The sequence below is a fragment of the Haliotis rubra genome, unplaced genomic scaffold (assembly GCF_003918875.1).
Source record: "Haliotis rubra isolate DU_JTF1 unplaced genomic scaffold, ASM391887v1 Scf1519, whole genome shotgun sequence".
Classification (NCBI taxonomy): domain Eukaryota; kingdom Metazoa; phylum Mollusca; class Gastropoda; order Lepetellida; family Haliotidae; genus Haliotis; species Haliotis rubra.
In genome coordinates this window covers 61,637-82,272 of record NW_025765469.1, presented here as the reverse complement: position 1 = coordinate 82,272, position 20,636 = coordinate 61,637, and the positions used below count along the sequence as shown (strand labels likewise).

General features: G+C 41.0%; 1 long non-coding RNA gene across 1 annotated transcript; it reads right to left on the bottom strand.

The window, feature by feature from the left end:
* Positions 1-1,411: 1,411 nt before the first annotated feature.
* Positions 1,412-1,748, bottom strand: LOC124270433. The gene is made up of 3 exons (XR_006896772.1): positions 1,697-1,748; positions 1,514-1,642; positions 1,412-1,434 (listed from the first exon to the last, which is right to left on the bottom strand). It is a non-coding gene; the product is annotated as an uncharacterized LOC124270433 (long non-coding RNA).
* Between the last annotated feature and the right edge of the window lie 18,888 nt (positions 1,749-20,636).

Genomic DNA, 20,636 nt, shown 5'->3' with positions numbered 1-20,636 from the left:
TCTGTGCATGGTGACACCTTCACCTCGACCCCTAGGAGCAATTGACGACAACGCGAAAGATTCGGCATGTCTGCATTGATGTCGAAAAATCATCAAAATGACAAGCTTGCTACACACTGTATATACAAGTAACTGAAAATCCTTCCTCATACGACGTCACTGCAGTGCTCTGGCGACAGAGTTACGCAACCTGTCTGTGGTTTTGTTGGCGGCCGAGAGTGAAGCAGGCGACTTTTTGGCAACTTTTAATCCCTCGGTATTAATTAACCACAAGCTTTTTAAGAATGAATTTGGTGTTCAGAAAAAGACTAACCACAAATCTTTCATGTGTAATGGTTAAAAGAGTACAAAAACACAAAGTTTATTTGTTCTTTAATGTTTTCAAAGAAGAAAACTCACATTACTTGGTCAACTGAGTGACCCCCTCTCCCACTCTTGTTTATGTCTCAATTACCTCATTAATTATATTATGTGAGCAGACCTTAACTCATTATGCCCGAGAGCCCCATCACTACTCAACACCCTCGCTGATTGCCCACTCTCTGTGCCGAGACTAATTAGTGCTAGTCACACCTGATTTCCCTGGCAGGTTTCGGGGATCACAGGAAACTGTCTAGTCGTACAAACAAGTCCTGATTGTTTAATTGTGTCGTAAAGATATATGTTGAAAGAAATCAGGTGTGAATACATGTCGTGTATTGCAAGCTTTATGTAATTTTATTGCAAGTTTCTCTTGTAGACCTTTGTCGGCTTGTACATTTATATTTTATCACAATATGCATAATAATACGTATTCTTTGTATGTAACAGATGAGACCACATCGTTAACAAATTCTCTCTCTTATATCATTGTGTGAGGTTTAAATTTACAAAACATCTATGACAATGACATACTGTAAAGAAGAATTTACTTTCATACTTTATAATCTTCGACAAAAATAGCGGTTTTGCCGATACATTTCTAGTGTTTACACGAATTATTTTAATGAAAGTACTATAACGCTAGTCTGTGACTAGCACAAAGCACATTCATAGCATTGCACTTTATTTCATACAGATTTAATGCAGAAAACATACGTGACCATACAAACATACATATACAAAATGTATACTACATATTCCTTGCATAGACATAAAACAAAGAGTCACGTGATAGGGCGTCATCAAATTTCCCGAATAGAACGTTCGGTATCTCAACTGTTCAATGTAGTGGCTGGTCATATGTTATCAGTAGTAGAGGGAATGATTGTACGGGACCAAGTCCAACAAAAGCCTCTGCAAAGCCTTATTCCTCAAATAAGGCTTTGGTCGGACCCTTAGCTCTTGCTACCATTACCCCAACTATAGTTTGGGGCCAGCTTTTAGCGGGATGCTTAACGCATTCTCTCTTATCGAGAGCACAAAAATGGTCAGGACTACTAGGATTGGTACTACCTTGTTGCATTTTTTTTTTCCACCCGACATGCACCTCTACGATTTCGAGGAGAGACATCGTTCGATGTACATCCCAGACCCCCGACATGCACCTCTACGATTTCGAGCAGAGACATCGTTCGATGTACATCCCAGACCCCCGACATGAACCTCTACGATTTCGAGGAGAGACATCGTTCGATGTACATCCCAGAACCCCGGCATGCACCTCTACGATTTTCGCAGAGATCGCTCGATGTACATCCCAGACCCCGGCATGCACCTCTACGATTTCGAGGAGAGACATCGCTCGATTGATGTACATCCAAGACCCCGACATGCACCTCTACGATTTCGAGCAGAGACATCGCTCGATGTACATCCTAGACCCCCGACATGAACCTCTACGATTTCGGGAGAGACATCGCTCGATGTACATCCCAGAACCCCGCATGCACCTCTACGATTTCGAGCAGAGACATCGCTTCGATGTACATCCCAGACCCCGGCATGCACCTCTACGATTTCGAGGGAGAGACATCGCTCGAGGTACATCCCAGACCCCCGCATGCACCTCACGATTTCGAGCAGAGACATCGCTCGATGTACATCCCAGAACCCCCGCATGCACCTCTACGATTTCGAGGAGAGACATCGTTCGATGTACATCCCAGACCCCCGACATCCACCTCTACGATTTCGAGGAGAGACATCGTTCGATGTACATCCCAGACATACACCTTCGAAACAGCGAAACTCCAATTCTCTGCTCCATCGGGAACCCGAAGAGAACCCCACAAAAAAGAACGACAGACTCTGCACGCTAGAAATTGCAATGTCTACAAGACAACATGGCCAGTAGAGATGCAGAACAAAATCTTCCCACGATGGGCTACTGGATACAAACAACCGAGAGACCAGTTCTTCCACTCCTTGGCCGTTTCTGGAGAAATATGTCCAAGTATGGTAGGAGTTTCTATTTTCTCGGCAATGTGTTCCAGATCTTGCAAGGAATTGTATTCCACACTGGGTATGTTTGCATAGGGCATTTCGAACTCCTCGAATGGGAAGCGGGGTGGATTCCCTCTTTTGTATACAATATGCATGCTCGAGATGTATACACAGTACAATATATACTTCGAATTGGGCACAATATTTTTTTCTAGTCCATTTGGAAGGGGTCCCTATGTTTTGGTGTTGCTGTTGTCGTCTCGTGGGCCTGCTTGTGGACCGACGGTGGTGGTGTGCTGTGTTTCCAGGTCTTGTAGACGACCTTCCAGAGAAAAACAGCGGCTAGCGAAAGGTAGGTCCACCTTTGGGCTGTTTCTAGCATCTGCCGCACCTTCTGGATATCCAGACGGGTCTCTTCTTGCTCCTCCTCGACGTTTTCTATTTCCTCTTCCTCGTCGTCCTTGTCCAGCATCGACAAGATGTCGACCAACAAATTCGTGGTTTGCTCCACACGAGCCGGCAACGTATTCGTGGTTTGCTCCACACGAGCCGACATCGCCGCAGTTTGCTCCACACGAGCCTCTAGCCTCCCCAAGCGGTCGTAGAAGTCCTGGACGGTGGGCGCAGTCGGCTCTGCAGCAGGCAATACGCTCTCGCTGGGGGCAATACGCTGCTGGTAGACCATGCGCTAGCGGGAGCAGGCAATACGTCTGTGCTGGGGGCCAACGCTTCCTCTCCAGTGGTGTCGCTAGACGGTTCCGTGGCCATATTCCATATTTTGCGTAGTCGATTGGAACCGATGCTGAATCATTGTCTAGTTTCTTGTGCTGGGACTTTTCCACGCATCTTGCGAATCTCCTCCACCTGGTCTTGTGATAGTTGTCTTTCAGGAGGCATTTGGTTGAAAAAATTGTCTATATGGGAAACTAAGGCACACTAGACAAACTGGGCACACTAGACAGAACCTAGAGGTTTGCTTGTTTTGCCAAGCATTTGCTATGCATTGCTAAGCATTGCTAAGCATTGCTAAGCATTGCTAAGCATTGCTAAGCATTTGCTAAGCATTGCTAAGCATTTGCTAAGTATTGCTAAGCATTGCTAAGCATTTGCCAAGCATTGCTAGGAGTTTCCTGGGAGAGGATTGGGATTCCTGGGGAGGATTGGGATTCCTGGGAGAGGATTGGGATTCCTGGGAGAGGATTGGGATTCCCATATAGACAAGTAGGAAGTATGGGTATATATATTCCCAGGAAAAAAAAACAACAACCATGCCACCAAGAAGAGATTTGTCTTCGGAAAAGATCCAAGAAATACGCTCCCTTCGAGGGGTGCTCCCAGCAAGCTTGAGGTCAAAAGCCGCCGGGTATTGGGTCCACAAGACTCTACGACATATGGCGAGATGGCTGTAGAGCCTGCTGTAGAGCGATCTGCCCGCTAGCACAGCCACGGAACCGCCTAGCCACACCACTGGAGAGGAAGCTTGGCCCCCAGCACAGACGATTGTTCGCTCCCGCTAGCGCATGGTCTACCAGCAGCGTATTGCCCCCAGCGAGCTGCATTGCCTGCTGCAGAGCCGACTGCTTCACCGTCCAGGACTTCTACGACCGCTTGGGGAGGCTAGAGGCTCGTGTGGAGCAAACTGCGGCGATGTCGGCTCGTGTGGAGCAAACCACGAATACGTTGCCGGCTCGTGTGGAGCAAACCACGAATTTGTTGGTCGACATCTTGTCGATGCTGGACAAGGACGACGAGGAAGAGGAAATAGAAAACGTCGAGGAGGAGCAAGAAGAGACCCGTCTGGATATCCAGAAGGTGCGGCAGATGCTAGAAACAGCCCAAAGGTGGACCTACCTTTCGCTAGCCGCTGTTTTTCTCTGGAAGGTCATCCACAAGACCTGGAAGCACAGCACACCACCACCGCCGGTCCACAAGCAGGCCCACGAGACGACAACAGCAACACCAAAACATAGGGACCCCTTCCAGATGGACTAGAAAAAAATATTGTGCCCAATTCGAAGTATACACTGTACTGTGTATACATCTCGAGCATGCATATTGTATACAAAAGAGGGAATCCACCCCGCTTCCCATTCGAGGAGTTCCGAAATGCCCTAGCAAACATACCCAGTGTGGAATACAATTCCTTGCAAGATCTGGAACACATTGCCGAGAAAATAGAAACTCCTACCATACTTGGACATATTTCTCCAGAAACGGCCAAGGAGTGGAAGAACTGGTCTCTCGGTTGTTTGTATCCAGTAGCCCATCGTGGGAAGATTTTGTTCTGCATCTCTACTGGCCATGTTGTCTTGTAGACATTGCAATTTCTAGCGTGCAGAGTCTGTCGTTCTTTTGTGGGGTTCTCTTCGGGTTCCCGATGGAGCAGAGAATTGGAGTTTCGCTGTTTCGAAGGTGTATGTCTGGGATGTACATCGAACGATGTCTCTCCTCGAAATCGTAGAGGTGTATGTCGGGGGTCTGGGATGTACATCGAACGATGTCTCTCCTCGAAATCGTAGAGGTGCATGCCGGGGTCTGGGATGTACATCGAACGATGTCTCTCCTCGAAATCGTAGAGGTGCATGCCGGGGGTCTGGGATGTACATCGAACGATGTCTCTCCTCGAAATCGTAGAGGTGCATGCCGGGGGTCTGGGATGTACATCGAACGATGTCTCTGCTCGAAATCGTAGAGGTGCATGCCGGGGTCTGGGATGTACATCGAACGATGTCTCTCCTCGAAATCGTAGAGGTTCATGTCGGGGGTCTGGGATGTACATCGAACGATGTCTCTGCTCGAAATCGTAGAGGTGCATGTCGGGGTCTGGGATGTACATCGAACGATGTCTCTCCTCGAAATCGTCTGAGGTGCATGCCTGCGGGGTGCATCTGGGATGGATGTACATCGAACGATGTCTCTGCTCAAATCGTAGAGGTGCATGCCGGGGTCTGGATGTACATCGAACGATGTCTCTCCCTCGAAATCGTGAGGTTCATGTCGGGGTCTGGGATGTACATCGAACGATGTCTCTGCTCGAAATCGTAGAGGTGCATGTCGGGTTCTGGGATGTACATCGAACGATGTCTCTCCTCGAAATCGTGAGAGGTGCATGTCGGGTCGGAAAAAAAAAAAAAAGCAACAAGGTAGTACCAATCCTAGTAGTCCTGACCATTTTGTGCTCTCGATAATCTCAGATCTTGTAGTCGTAGACTGGAATCGCTTTTCCCAGTCGGGGATCGAGTAGCAACAACAGCCGGTTCTTCCCTTTGTATCTCGCTACAGCAAACTTTTTGCACATGTAGACTCCTTCTGGGACGCTTATGCTTTTCGGTGTTCGCTGCACGGAGGGGTGCTACTTCCATATCCTTGGTCCGCCATAGTTGGGCAATGGGGTATGCCAAATATTGCCCCGCCCCTGTGGTACCTCTGCTTCCCGAGAAGCTGCCGGAAGATACAAGACTCTTTCTCCTTGCACGGACAACGGTCCACCAATTTGCTGGCGAGGAGTGCATACCGTGATGCTCCAGAAAGCACAGGCGCTTGTCGCATTGCAGGTTCTCTATATTTACTTAAACAGCTGTCGACCACGATCTCTTCGAACCTCGAAAGTGGGAGTCGCCCTGGGTGTGTAGTCTATCGCTTTTCCCAGAGAACACATTTCTTGCTGTCGACGCAGTGGTCGATGGCGCCGCGACTTGCACGCTGAGTTGTCGGGTCCAAAGAGAGCAGGCAGTTCCGATAGAGTGGCAGACAGTCGGTGCATTGGTTGTGCCTGTCCTTGGGACCGGATCGCAGTCATCGGCGCAGAATGATTCGAGTTTGCCCACCGAGGGTCGAAATTGGTGGGGTGGGTAGATGTAGACGAAATCGACTATTTTGCCGGCTTCTACTAGTGGGCTAAAGCACAGCAAATAGAGTTCGAGAAACTGTTTGGGGATCTGGTAGCGTTCGTAGAGAAGGTGTGTCCCGATTGCTCCAGGATTTGTTTCTCCTCGGTCGAAAGCAACATGGGGCTTACACTTCTGCAGCAGGGCCTCAAGTCTCGGATATGTCGGGAGTTGTCGCTGTCTGGGGCTTGTCTATACCACCTCGGATTCGCGTGTATCGAGCTTGCGATATGTGGTACTTCCTCTTGGCTTCCCGAAGGGACAAACGACCCGATCGGATCTCGGTATAGGCTTCGCGCGAGAGCTTGGTTCCTGGCATATTTCTATATCCATGCACCCACATAGCTCTAACTGGGAGTGCACTGCATTGGATGGAAAATCTCGAAATGTTGGGCTTTTTTGGTTCTATTGCATTGGGGTTGCTGAAACTCATGGTGCCCTACAGATTTTAAGGCTCCTATAAAGAAATACGTGGTGAAACAACAAATCAAGCACGTCCTCTTCAAACAAGCTCTGTTCAAGAATAAGACGTTCAAACACCGAATGAACGCGTTGAGAAGCGACAAACACAACATCTACGGCATCACCCTCAACAAGACGTCGCTGTCGCCCATGGACACCAAACGGTGGATCGCCGCCGACGGCGTCACGACTAACGCGTACGGGCACACGCTCATAAACCACTGAGCTGTTGGCCTGGGCTGTGCATCGAATGTCTCTGCTCGAAGCGGAATTGGTATATAATGACACTCTTAGTTGGCCTGCCACAGAATCCCATTCTATGACTGGTGGCTGCTTAGCATCCGGCACCGTGTATTGCAGTCCTCGTTCCCGCCCGGGGGTTGCCGAAACTCATGGTACCCTACAGATTTTAAGGCTCTATAGGGGTCTGGGATGTGTATCGAATGGTGTCTCTGCTCGAAATTGTTAATTTATACTGGGGGCTGGAAGCGGAATAGATATATAATGACGCTCTTAATCGGCCTGTCACAGAACCCCCATTCCCTATACTACTTTATCTGCGACCAATCGTATCATGAGATACCTGTCACAGAGAAAAGGACAGGTGATGGGGCGTGGGCGAAATTTCTGAAGAGCACGTTTGGTCACTCAGCAGCTTGGATAGAGACTGGTTATTGGCTATATCCTTGACCAGTCGATATGCTGGGTTTCGGCTTTATCAACTCAAGCTATCATGTAACAGTTTGTGCATTGTAAACATGCACACTGGTAACGATGTATGAAATATACACATAAGACAAATAGGAGTAGATAGTCACTTTGGCGAAGTTTATTTGTCCTCATTTTAGTGTTTTTCGATAAGTAAAACAAAGCGATTGAAATCCAACCACTGAGTAGAGGTAGTATTTATTTTCATATACATTTTATGCACACAACTAGTACATAAAACATAATGGTTTGCTGTACATGTAAATATAATCTTCACCTTGATACTAATGACTATCCAAACTAGAGTACACGATTACAGAATTCAATGAGGTGACACTATACTGAATTATTATAGTGTATATACTTTCAGAAGTTGACACCCCCACCCCCAATATTTATGAAGGTGGGCGTGCCTATATCTTTACTGAATGCAAACGAGGTTCATAAGATAACAGATTTGCATGCATGTATAAACATCACAGAGAGGGGGCGACTCCATAAAGCAAGATGTCCAATGATATAACAGCGATCTGTTTATTTTACACTTGTCACGGGACAAACCTTTCAACAAGGACGAACTACATATGCATTCTACCGAGGCTGTTATTTCAAGGTCGAAAGAGGCGTTCAATTATCTCATTACTGTAATCTGCTTGAATGATTATACGCATGTGTATCGATACCGTAACTGATATACTATCCAGCTTTTATTGACGATGGATCAATAGAGACTGAGTTGATTGATACACGTGATAATTGCACCGGATTTGATAATTACACAGATCAAATACAAACGTTTTACAGAATGCTCATGTAAATTGCATAGAAAACTGACAATTCAAATCAACATGAAACTTATGATATTACTTCTGTCCATGTGTGACAATGTTTTGAATTACCAACTTACTGTCTTTTGTAACAAACGTAGTAAAACATTTCATTGTTGTAATAACACTGACATGTATATATGTATTCGATGCAAAGGCGCGACTTATCACTTTATATTCGCTTAGGTAACATTACAAACTTTAGATTATGGAAAACAACTAGTTACAATTCAGTAAACTTCAAATTAGTAAGTTCAATTATGTTTAATCTATTCGAGCTTGGATGTATAATTACTTGTGTTTATACATTATGTTTCAGCATATGAAACATGACAACGTAATGATGCCTAAAAAGTAACTTATTGTGTTTGAATTCTTTGTATGTCCTTGAAATTTCGTATATTGTTTCCTATTTATTAGGCAGTAGAAGGAAATATAATTTTTAGTAACCTCTAAACCATTACATCTAATTCAATCAAGGTGCATACGGAGTATTTTAGTATCCATTCCTAAGGAAGAGTACCAGGCACAAAAACATCATAATCCCCTTTCTCGCCGACATGCGTTCATTTGCTAAACACTGTACAAGCCTATGATAATGATTAGCAATTGTTATCAAAACACTTTAAATACTTCTTCTGATTGATAATAAAGGTGGGATCTCTCAGAAGAAAAACTAACATTTGCTCAGTACTGCTAAATTGGTTGAAATAATAGGTACAGTGCGATTTTTAAAAGTACAACACACATGTGCTGCCTCTCGCTGAATAAGAGGTGCTTTCTGTTGACGACTGTATGTGGCTCTTCGCTGTGAGAAACTGCTAATTACCTGCCCCATAAACACGCCACTGGCTGTGAGGAGCTGATTAATTTGCCCCATATATGCCTCGGCCTTAATGAGTTAATTAGGTTAAGTGGGTTTTATCAGGTGTGAATTTAGGGCCCGGGTAGGCTGTAACCACATAAAGTTAACATAACATGATGCTGACACACCTCTCACCCCTTCCCCACCCCACCCTTTGTTTTTGCCATGAATGTATATTGCCAATGAGCTACATCCCACCAGCAATGTCAACTACTGTACTACTCAGTATATTCCAACGGAAAACTGATTGCCAACTTATTGGACTACGTCTAATATAGCTACTTTGTTGTGTACATTTCCTAACAATGTAGGTGATTGACTGTCTTGGTAATTCATGATAATTTGGATATTTTATAGATGGACAATGCTTTTGAAGAAGTTAAAAATTGATACAGTATTTGAGCATTCAAGTATTCTAAGTCATACAACTGGTAGTCTTCATTTTCAGTTTGAGTAACTCAAATATGTATATGATTCAAAATTGCCATCTCACCTTTTATGTTTCTTTCATGTTTTCTTATATATTTCGTATTGAACAAAGCTAAGACACAAACATTCACGTCACTTGGGTGTATGAAATATGTGCTCTGTTGTTGCAAACCCTTGAAATCTATGAATTGTCCAATCAGACCATAACTATGCTGTTGAAACTAGTAGATTCAGTTCAAATTTTAAAAACGTGACTGACAATCATGAGGGAAATATCATTTTCTAGGTTTTTGTGTTTGTTTTGTTTGTTTTTGTGTTGTTTTGTGTTTTTGTTGTGTTTTGTTTGTTGGTTGTTGGGTTTTTTGTTGGTTTTTGAAGGGGGCGTGAAAATAGTCTTACTTTTCCCTACCCAGATAATTTAGTATGGGAATAAATATGTTTACATCATACATGCTATTGGTATTACTACATATATTTTGTAGATATTGTAGTTGTTGGTGGATACATTGGGCACAGACGCATGACGAAAAATGACATGAATGGGTCCCTTGATATGCAACAAGAAATTATCCTATTTTCAAACAAATCTGATTATCGTCTATAAGGGTATGACTGGGTGCTAGGATATCCGAGTCTGATTTTTTGGGAGAATTTAATTGGCTATAGCAGATTGACTGGGAAGGATGAGGTTTGGAATCAGGGGAGAGAGGGTCCTAGAGCCTAGGGTGTGCCAGGGGCCGCGCTGAAGTGCAGTGTATGTCTGTTTGGTATTGCACTTGGAGTGAGGGGAGGGGCTTGGAGGGGGAAGAGTGGAGGTGTGAAGGGTGTGAGTGTTTGTTTGTGTGTAGATGTTGTGTAAATTAAGATATTTGTTTCGGTTGAGTTTTATGAATGAGTTATTTTGAAAAATGTTGGTAAATGTTGTTAATCTTATGCCAGGTGTCTTTTCGGCCTGTAATGGCCCGGTGTTTTAAAAAGGAATATATATGCATTTATCTGTTTGTACACATCACATCACAATAAATAATATTATTATTGTTTACGTCTGCTACATGCATGGTTGGTGGCAACATCAGAGCGGCGTCCATCATGTTGTTGGCCAACATACAAGGTGTTTTCGTTTGAGTCAACATCCGACCCAGCAAGTCTGAGTCAAATAACCGATAAGTTCTACCAAGATGATTGTTACGATATCAAAAGATATTTTTTAGAGTCATGAAAAATTCGTTTGGAGAATTTGATGTATATCGGGTTATTTTATTAGTAGTCCTTTTGTTTGTCAGCAGAAAATGGATATTAATGGCAATAAGTCAGTTAGCTTGATTCGATGGCTGCTACATTCCTTACAAAGACAAAACTGTCCTGTTTCAGGCATAATGAACTAGACATAACACTGAAATACTAATAAAATCAACTTAAGACAGTAGTGTTGGGAATTGGTTAAAATCTCATAACTGATGATTGGTTCATTGCAACCGATCAATCATCGAAAATAATTGGTTAGCGTCATTTATCACTTTTTCCTGGTTATGGTTGTTAATGCACAAAACAATAAAGAAAAAACATGTAGTTCTTTGGGGGGAGTTCAAATTGCACAAAAAGCATTTGCAGGACATCTTTAAAGGATTACTAGTATGTTAGGAACATAAATTTACTGGAGTCTTTAAGATAAATTCCATCATGATTTGGAACGAGCTTGTAGTGCTTATGAAATGTAACAGGCAAAACCAACCTTGTGATAAATATTGTTTATGCAAACAAGTGCTCCAAAATTGTTTGTGTTCGATTATGAGAAAACATGATCGATTGCTTGGTCGTTTAGTCGGAGCACCACTATAAGACAGTAAAGACATTGGGGCCAAAGTAGCATATTCCAGAACATCCATGCTGTGAAGTCTAGGATTCATCAAGCCTGTGAGAAGAGGAAAAAGGGTGTTTCTTCAATTTGCCTTTTTAAACAACATGCACGAGGCCACTATATTATGCACAGGGACAATTGAGTCGTGCTCAAATTGTTTCCTGCATCAACTAGAACCCTTGACATACTGGCCCTTACATCTATGGACCTGTTGTTGCCTCTCTGCGTTAAGGCATTCAAAACATCAGTAATCCAGTGTACACTCACACCCCAATCGTTGATTGAATAATTACTCCAGAGAAGGGAAAGCGTCAAATGAATGCTGATTGCAATATACATCAGACGCCATTGTCCAAAAATACACATTAGCAGGGGGTGAGGGGTGGTACCACTAATTGCACCACATAGTAATAAACTAATTACCAGGGAATGAGGACAACTGCAGGTGCAGTGAGAAAACCGCATAAAGATGTTACATAATGTGTGAATAGCATCAATGACAAAAAAGGGCCCAGTGCACACAAAGTCATATTTATTTGCTCATCATCACCACACCGTTTATTTTGAAAAGTGTGGGGTTTTTTCTTGTTAGGTATCTTTTGTTCGTTTGTTTTATTTCATATTTGTTTATTTATTTTATTTTGTTTGGAAGTGAGTGGGATTTTACACCAAGCTTCTGCCATAAGATGTCATTGTTACGGCTTCGTAGGTGTAAGGCATTTTTGTTTTTGAAGAAACGCCTATATGTCTGCCAGACATTGAATAAATATTATTACGAAGACTGCATACATAACATGAATCAAATACTTGCCATATATCACTTAATGATTTATAATTTACCTAAATTTACTGACATCCACACAAACAAACATGTTTAGGGTTTTTGGCATGTATCGTTTGGTTAATTATCACCTGAGGTCTTAAAATAAAGTTGTGAGTCAATATATCTCCTTTAAGTTTCGGATTCTTTGGACAGGACTCAGACATGAAATATTAATTTCTAATATTTGTCCTGACACAACTGTGGTAACTTCTCCCAAAACTAATTGCATGCACACACTTTCTTTATTAGTGTAAAATTATTAGTGTAACAGAGGTATTCGTACACGTACACTGTATGTAGGTTCAATGATGACGAACACTTGTGTGGGGTTTCAGGGATTTATTCGGCGCTGGTGACGTGGGATAAGGTGATCCCCAGTTGGCAGAACTATAACAAAACGCTCTGAATAATAAAATATCCATCAATTAATACATGTCTCTTGTCATAAAATACGTATCATGTTATGCATTCAATATGGTTACAACTATACTATTAATACATCTGATAACTGTCAATCATCCAGATTTAAGTAAAGACATGTACTGATTATTACTCACATATATAACAATTATAATTACTAATATTTACAATCACATTCTGAAAACAATACCTCACCTCGCCTCAGGGACGCAGGCAGAATAGTCCAACAGGTACTAAAACATCTGATTCTTAGTGAACCTAAATAAACAAAATATTACCTAAGTATACTGCTAGTATATACAGATATACATCATAAATGGCATTAGCGAACACATAAATAGTTATGTACCCTAATACATACATAAATATGCATATAGAAACTAAACCGTATAATAAACATGCATGATACACATTACTGTATCATGCCAATCATGAAATAGCTAATACATACACTTATGCATACTACATATGCATGGTACAAATTACAGCATCATGGTAGTATACTAGTGTACTGGTACACAATACATCATATATTTGTCTAAAATACTAAGCAGGCATATATTTATAGACAAACACCTTACATACACTAAATATGATAAAACACTATTCCTTAAAACATGTAATCTAATACACTAAATCCTAATAGCCCTACTATACATGTAATACTAAAAGATCTAACTTAACTTACCCCATAATGTGCTGGTGCTGTGCAGGTATTGCAAGTCTCAAGGAGAAAATGTATACTGCCACAAATGAAAGGCAGTAGCAGGCTTTAAATATGATGAGAAGCTGAAACCTTTGAAACAATAGGAACCTTGACAACAGATCACTTAACCTTAACAATAGACCCCAAGCTAGCTTACCAGTGAGTTAGTTAAACAGTGCAAGTGTTAGTGTTAACACAGGCCAGTTTGATAATGATAAAGTTTTATACCTAAGTTTAAAATAATGAAGTTTAACACATTAAAAATGACATTTATTTACACACTGTTACATTAGCTTCTGTAGTGAAGAAGCCTTTGAATTCTACTGTTGTCTTAATCACTGACCCATCAAGAGTCAACCTCCCGTAGCCGGTGAGACTATGATTGTGAGCCGTTAAGCGTCACAGCATGTCTAAAACAATAAAACGGGGAAACTATATTCTAGATCTATGGTAAGATTATCGCCGGATCGTTTTGCAGCTTATAGACACAGTTCATAGATCAAGTGTCATTTCTAAAACAGTACAATAGTCCAGTATATGTACAAACACTTATAATGAGAAAGATATCAACATTGATAAATACATATGAATACACGCACTTAGTATTAATAGGTTGGTTAATTTTGACTTAAAATTTTCTTCAACAGATCAAAGAAATCAACAACATAACCATGACACAATCGTGTTACTATAGTATTAACAACCCAAAAGGACAAATATACTGAACAGCAAAAGAAACGCAAGTCTGGCTTTGTGTCAAGTTTGTGAATAGAAGACAACCAAAATCATGTCCCATCATTTATTCTATATACAACACTGTCAATTTAACAGCTGAAAGTTGCTGTTGACATTGAATTGCAATAAGTTCAAATTGATCACAGTCCGTCAAAAGGAGATACCCCTGAACACGAACAGTGACAGTCTCTTTAGTCACGTGTATGGCCACCTTGAGCTTGCACACAGGCCGTGCAACGTGGCCTGATTGAGTTCATTAGAGTCTGAAAGTATGCCTGAGGCAATTGGTTCCGCTCAAACACCAATCTCTATTCCAGTTGTGCAAGTGTGGGTGGCTGTCTACCTGCACCAGTCCTCCGTCCAATTTCGTCCCAGAATGTTCAATGGGAGCCATGTACGGGGGAAGAGACGGCCATGGAAAAACGTTAATGTATTTTTGAGCCAGATAATCCATCGACACCCCTGCTGTGGGAGGGGGAGGGCTGCAAACGTCGCTCGCGTTGTTGGCGTGTCAAAATTGGCCCCACATATATCTTCGGCAGTGGATTCCAGCAGCAGCAAGAAGATCGACACCTAATCGTATCGCTGGACACTGCTCCCCTTGACCCATGAACTAAGGCTGCTGTTACTGTTGGTGCTTGAGTTCGGTTCCTTAGATGAGTGACCCAGATGAACCCATCTTGCACATGAGATGTCACTCGTTGCCGTCCGGTACGGGGATTCGATCAGCAGCAACCCCGGTTTGCTGATGACGCTTGAGCAAGTCGTAATGGTGGCAAGATGACAGCCCAATTGTCTAGCTACAGCGTTGCAGAGCTACCTCCGTACAACTTTCCAATGGCCATTCCTCTCTGCTCAGTCGTTAATCTAGGTATCGTTTGTGTGGCGTGTACATCTCCTAGTGTCAATACTGAACTGTTTTTTGACACAGACCTTCATAAAGGATACCTCAGACTGAAATGCATGCTTTTCTTCCAGAACCGTCGATGCACGTGCTAAAATTATGGTTTTGCTGCACTGTTGGTGTGTTTGTGCGAATGCTTCGTATGGACGTCAACTTGCATCACATCATCTCATCTTGGATCATTACGTCACTTTACCATGAACGTTCCATAAACATGAACGCTTACCTTCATGAGATTCCATTTTTTCGTAACTTGCGTTTCTTTTGCTGTTCAGTATATATAGACACCGTTTTACTATCTATTCCTTTATTTACCTATCGTATAAGTCATCTTTTTAAAACTTAGACACGAACTATGTATGAACACTAGACCTTAGGAGATCCTGAAATGTTAACTGATAAAGCAAAACTGATCTTTAGATATCACGAGCATAATACAAGGTCTTGTTAATCGCATAGACCAAAATTTCGATAAAGTATACAGAAAGGATTAAATTGTATACATGCTGATTGGATGCTAATTGATTAGTTGATTGAGAGTGAACCGTTTTAACAAGACCTTTTTGGTAAGACTCTGGCTAAGTGAGAGTGAACCTGACAGAGTATATAGCTTGAACTCTTCGTTGACCGATGTTACGTAATGGCCTTGATCTCTTTACCTGGCCATAAGGCAATTAAGGTCTACGCAATAAATAAGAAGTTTTCACTCATAAAATTGTATGCTTCGTTATTTATTTACCAGCAATAGCGATCCAACAATATCAATTAATGTATCTTATCCTGTAAAATCGAATTTGCGACATTGTAGATATCATCAGGTTAAATGTTTTTATATGTATATCACAAAGTGTGAGATGTACATTCACTCTTGTCAATCAGTTCAGTCATAGTCATAGCTCGGTTTGTGTAAAACTGCTGTACGCAGAGAATGTTTGTAACTAAATCTTCAGTGTGTGTTTTTTTCCAGGCGATAGGTCTCGATAAAATCAAGCAATAGTGACCTGATGGTGTGAAATATATAATGTTTGTCTCTCATTTTGTTATTCGTTCGCAACAATTCGTTCCTAACAATTACGTACCCAGTCATATTCAGCGGATGTTATATAAGGGCAAATCTAATAATTAAATCAGTTTCTCATACTGGTTCTGATGGATAGTGGGACATTAGCTTTAGGATCGAAGATGTGTCTTGCTATCAATGTATTTTAAAGCGATTACACTATTATTTACAATCTCAATTACGTTTTTTATGAGATGTTTTATATTTACATGTTACCATGAATTACGGTTTTTGCTTGTAAGCTTCACACAACTCACAAATCCTCTAAACACACTATTTTTACCTTCAAATTATTAACGTAAGTTGCAAATGTACATATTGTAAATGCCCAAATAATGTTGCATCAATTGAATAGGCATTATACTGACAGTGGCGTTGGCAATGTATTCAATAGACCAGGGAAAACTACTGTTCCATTTTAACTTCCACAGTCAATGTTCAATCTTCCCCTCTCCTGGCGGCCATTATGCCATGGCCATCTTACACACGACTCCTCACTCATGTGTAATGGTGTCTACCCCATACCTATGGTACGGCAATTATCAAAACCCTCCCCCTCCCTCAAGTGTTTCCTCCTGCTGTAACCGACTCTCATTAATGAAATGCTGCTCTTCCCACCGTCATGGCCATGGGGCTGACACAAAATGACCGAAGCCATCATAAAGTAAAACATTTGAAAAATACCAATTGCCGCTAAAGCCACATTTCAAGTACAAACCTCGGCGCCGCGAATCTCCGCAAAAGCCACAATCAGTAAGGTAAGGGAATCAATACCGTTTTTTCAAATAAGCGTCACCCATTGATCACAATGGATTAAAATTGATTTAGTGACTTGTCCTTTGTTTGTTAGTTTTGGAAATGATCAACTGTTGAAGTGTAACGTCAGCTCTCTCTGCAGCCAACGGGAGCAAGCATGTCTAAAAACGTCTTTGATAAGTGAGCACTAAGGCTGTTACGATTCACTTGCATAGTCGGTGAATCGAACTGTAGCCCTCATGAATTCAATTCGTTATTCGTGATTACCAGAACCGAATATTAATGAATATTTATGAATTTTTTAAGGGCGTGTGTTTTACTTGAACCATTATGTCCTTTTTCAAAGTGAGATATGCAAGAATGGAATATGTACTAGCCTTGTAGTAGCACACGTTATTATAGTTTGCCTGAAGGTTGCGCATGGTACTGTTGACTAACTAAAACATACCAAATTTGAGTGTCATGAGATCACTGGTTATTGCTGTGACAAATTAACACTATCAACATGGGCGTTCCACTTTGTGCATCAATAACTTAACTACAATATTGTATTCATGAATAATTATTCGTATTTGTTACCCAATAATTGTGATACGTATCATGTTAACCAAATAGTGAAAAAAACCGAAGCCATGCTTTTTACAACTAAAACAAAACCAAGTCAGAAGTTTAATCTATTTTTTAATAACACTAAAGTAAAAGAAGTGACAACTCATAAGCACTTGGGCATTGTATTCCAAGAAAACGGTAAATGGCACAGCCATATTGACTCTGTTGTTAACAAAATAAGCCCATTAATAAACTGCCTACGTAGCTTTAAATACCGTCTTAGTAGGAAAAGTCTCGAAATTCTGTATAAATCGTTCATTCTACCAATATTTGATTACTGCGACCATATTTGGCGTAATTGCACTAAAGACCAAGAATTAAGATTAGAAAAATTACATATAGATGCAATTAGAACTATAAACGGTGCAGTTCGTCGAACTAATCATGAAAAATTACTGAGAAAAATAGAATTAGGTTCCCTTGCTGAACGCCGATACTGTCACCGGTTGAGTTTATGTTATAAAATGAAAAACGGTATGACACCCTCATAGCTATCACTGTTAGTCCCCCCCTTCTGTTGCAGAAAGGACTGACTATAATTTATGGGATTCGGCCAACCTCACAGCAGAAGGCTCAAGGTCAGTCAGTCACGGACAGTCATTTATCCCTTCTGTTGTTCAAGACTGGAATAACTTAAGTCACACAATTAAAAATGCACAAACTGTGAAATACTTTAACCTTCTTATCAATCAGGATAGACCTCTTACACAAGACTTTAAACGGTATGTAAGCTATGGTTCACGCCACTTACAAAAAAATATGTGTAGATTAAGATTAGAATGCAGTAACCTAAAGGCAGATATGCACAGAAGATTCTTAGTTGAAAATCCTTCATGCCAATGTGGCCATCCAACCGAAGATGTCTATCATTACTTATTCGTCTGTCCAGTATACCAACACATACGCAAAGATAAATATTTCTTCACACATAACATAAGTATAATAGATATCCTACATGGGAGAGGTGTACCTGAACAAGACGCTCTAAAAATTATTGACTCTGTTATTCAATATATTAGAGCAACTGAGCGATTTCCTGAATGACAAGAACCATTTTATTCTGGTTGACACGTTTCTTTCCAAGTTTTATTCTTTCCTGTTGCGATGATTAATCTTTAAAACTGAATAAGAAGACACTTTTCCTTGTCCGCCACCTAAGTTATTACTTTACCAAAATAAGTGCACGTTAAAAATTTGTAATATTTCACTTGATTCCGCACATCTAACATCTACTATCTTCTCGTATTTAAAAATTGATCTTCCATGCTCTAGGATTTATGTTTTATGTTTGTCGTGTATATTTGTCTTAATATATTGTAATATGTAGTGTACCCTCATTGTATATTCTGCACCATGTGGAAAGGCATTGATATACGCCACAGGCTTGTTTGCCAATCCAATCCACTCCATTTCATTACTATATTATATGCACATGCTCTATTGAATAATAAATATCGTTTAAAACAATAGTGAATTCGTTGAAGCCCTAGTGAGCACATTCCCGACAACGCTTGCTCCAGGAACACAGGTCAATACAAACCAAACATGACGAGTGGGCATCCGAGGAAGAAAATATTGTTACAGTGTGCGCAAAATTATGCTACTTATGGTCATCTACCCATGATATATTTCTCATGTTAACTTGTAAGGAAAACTGAGAACTCTCACAATATGTCCACACAGTGGTGCGACAAGAAGAAGAATGATCACTCTGAGGTAGTCACGTGGGTAGACAGGGTGCATGCTTAGCCAGGGACTAGGTGTCTGTCCTTTAAACAGTGTTCACGAATAGCGTCTGACTCTCTGACAAATCCAGCAGATTCGCCAACGGTCCGATAGAAGTCTACAACCCGCCGGCCCCAGTGGCTAACTGTATATTTCACAATGACTTTGACTGAAGTTGTTATATGTGACATGTGACAATTGTTTGCTGTTTATAAATCTTATGTTTGCTAATAATTTCAATGCCAATTATAAGAAATGTTAAATCTGAAATATGTGTTTAATTTTATTCAATGGGTCCTGTGAATTTTCAATGGGTCCAGACAGACATCTGATGAAACTTACAGTGTTCGCGAATAGTGTCTGACCCTCTGACAAATCCGGCGGATTTGCCAACGGTCCGATAGAAGTCTACAACCCACCGGCCCCAGTGTCCGACTGTATGTTTCACAATGACTTTGACTGAAGATGTTATATGTGACATGTGACACTTGTTTGCTGTTTATTTTATCTTAATTTTTCTTATGTTTGTTAATAATTTCAATGCCAATTATAAGAAATGTTAAATCTGAAATGTGTGTTTAATTTTATTCCATGGGTCCTGTGAATTTTCAATGGATCAGACAGATATCTTAAACTTACAGGACCCAATGTCCTGTTACTTTGAAACACCATTCGTGAACACTGAACTTACAGGACCCAATGTCCTGTTACTATTGGGGTCCTGTTACTTTGAAACACCATTCGTGAACACTGCTTTAAAGAGAGCAGTCTGCGGAACACGGGCGTATGGACAAGAGAGGCCTACAGGAAAAGTTTTCACTTGTTCCACTCAGTGTCGAAGCAAGAGAGAGAAGTGCAAATCGTGAGATAGGATAAGTGTAAAAATAACATATGATGGGTGGCTTCTTTATTCTCGTTGAAGTTTTTAGTTAACATATGATAACATATGTTCCGAGATATAATGATACATGCTAATAAGTCATTCTAAGGAACAGGGCAATTTCAGCTTTTGCTCTTGAGAAACTTTTATTTGTTTGTTTTTTGGTATTTTTTATGTCTTCATGTAAACAGCTTGGTTTGTATGATTGGTATATTAATGGTTCAGCAGAGAAGAATTTTCCATCAAATTTATTGTGACGTTTCAACTTTAAATCAAACTGTCATCACTGCAACTGTGGCAAAAATACTGATTTTGGAAAATCTAGTCGTGAATTTTGCTTAAAAACAGCTATGAAAGAGCTGGTAAGAGTCAGGCATCACATGTGTGGCTGTTTATACAAGAATGTATATTTGCGCATTCTTCGAAATTGTCGAATTGTTTTGTTGAGTTTTTAGCATGAATGTAAACATAATAACTGAGGCAACAATAGCTCTTATCTCAGAAAGTTATCAGAAAAAGATAAAACATTGAATTGACACTCCTATAAGTTAAATTGCTTCAAAGAAATAATTGGTTTCATAATCATAATAATTCGAAAAAGGTGTTTGGGTACCTACG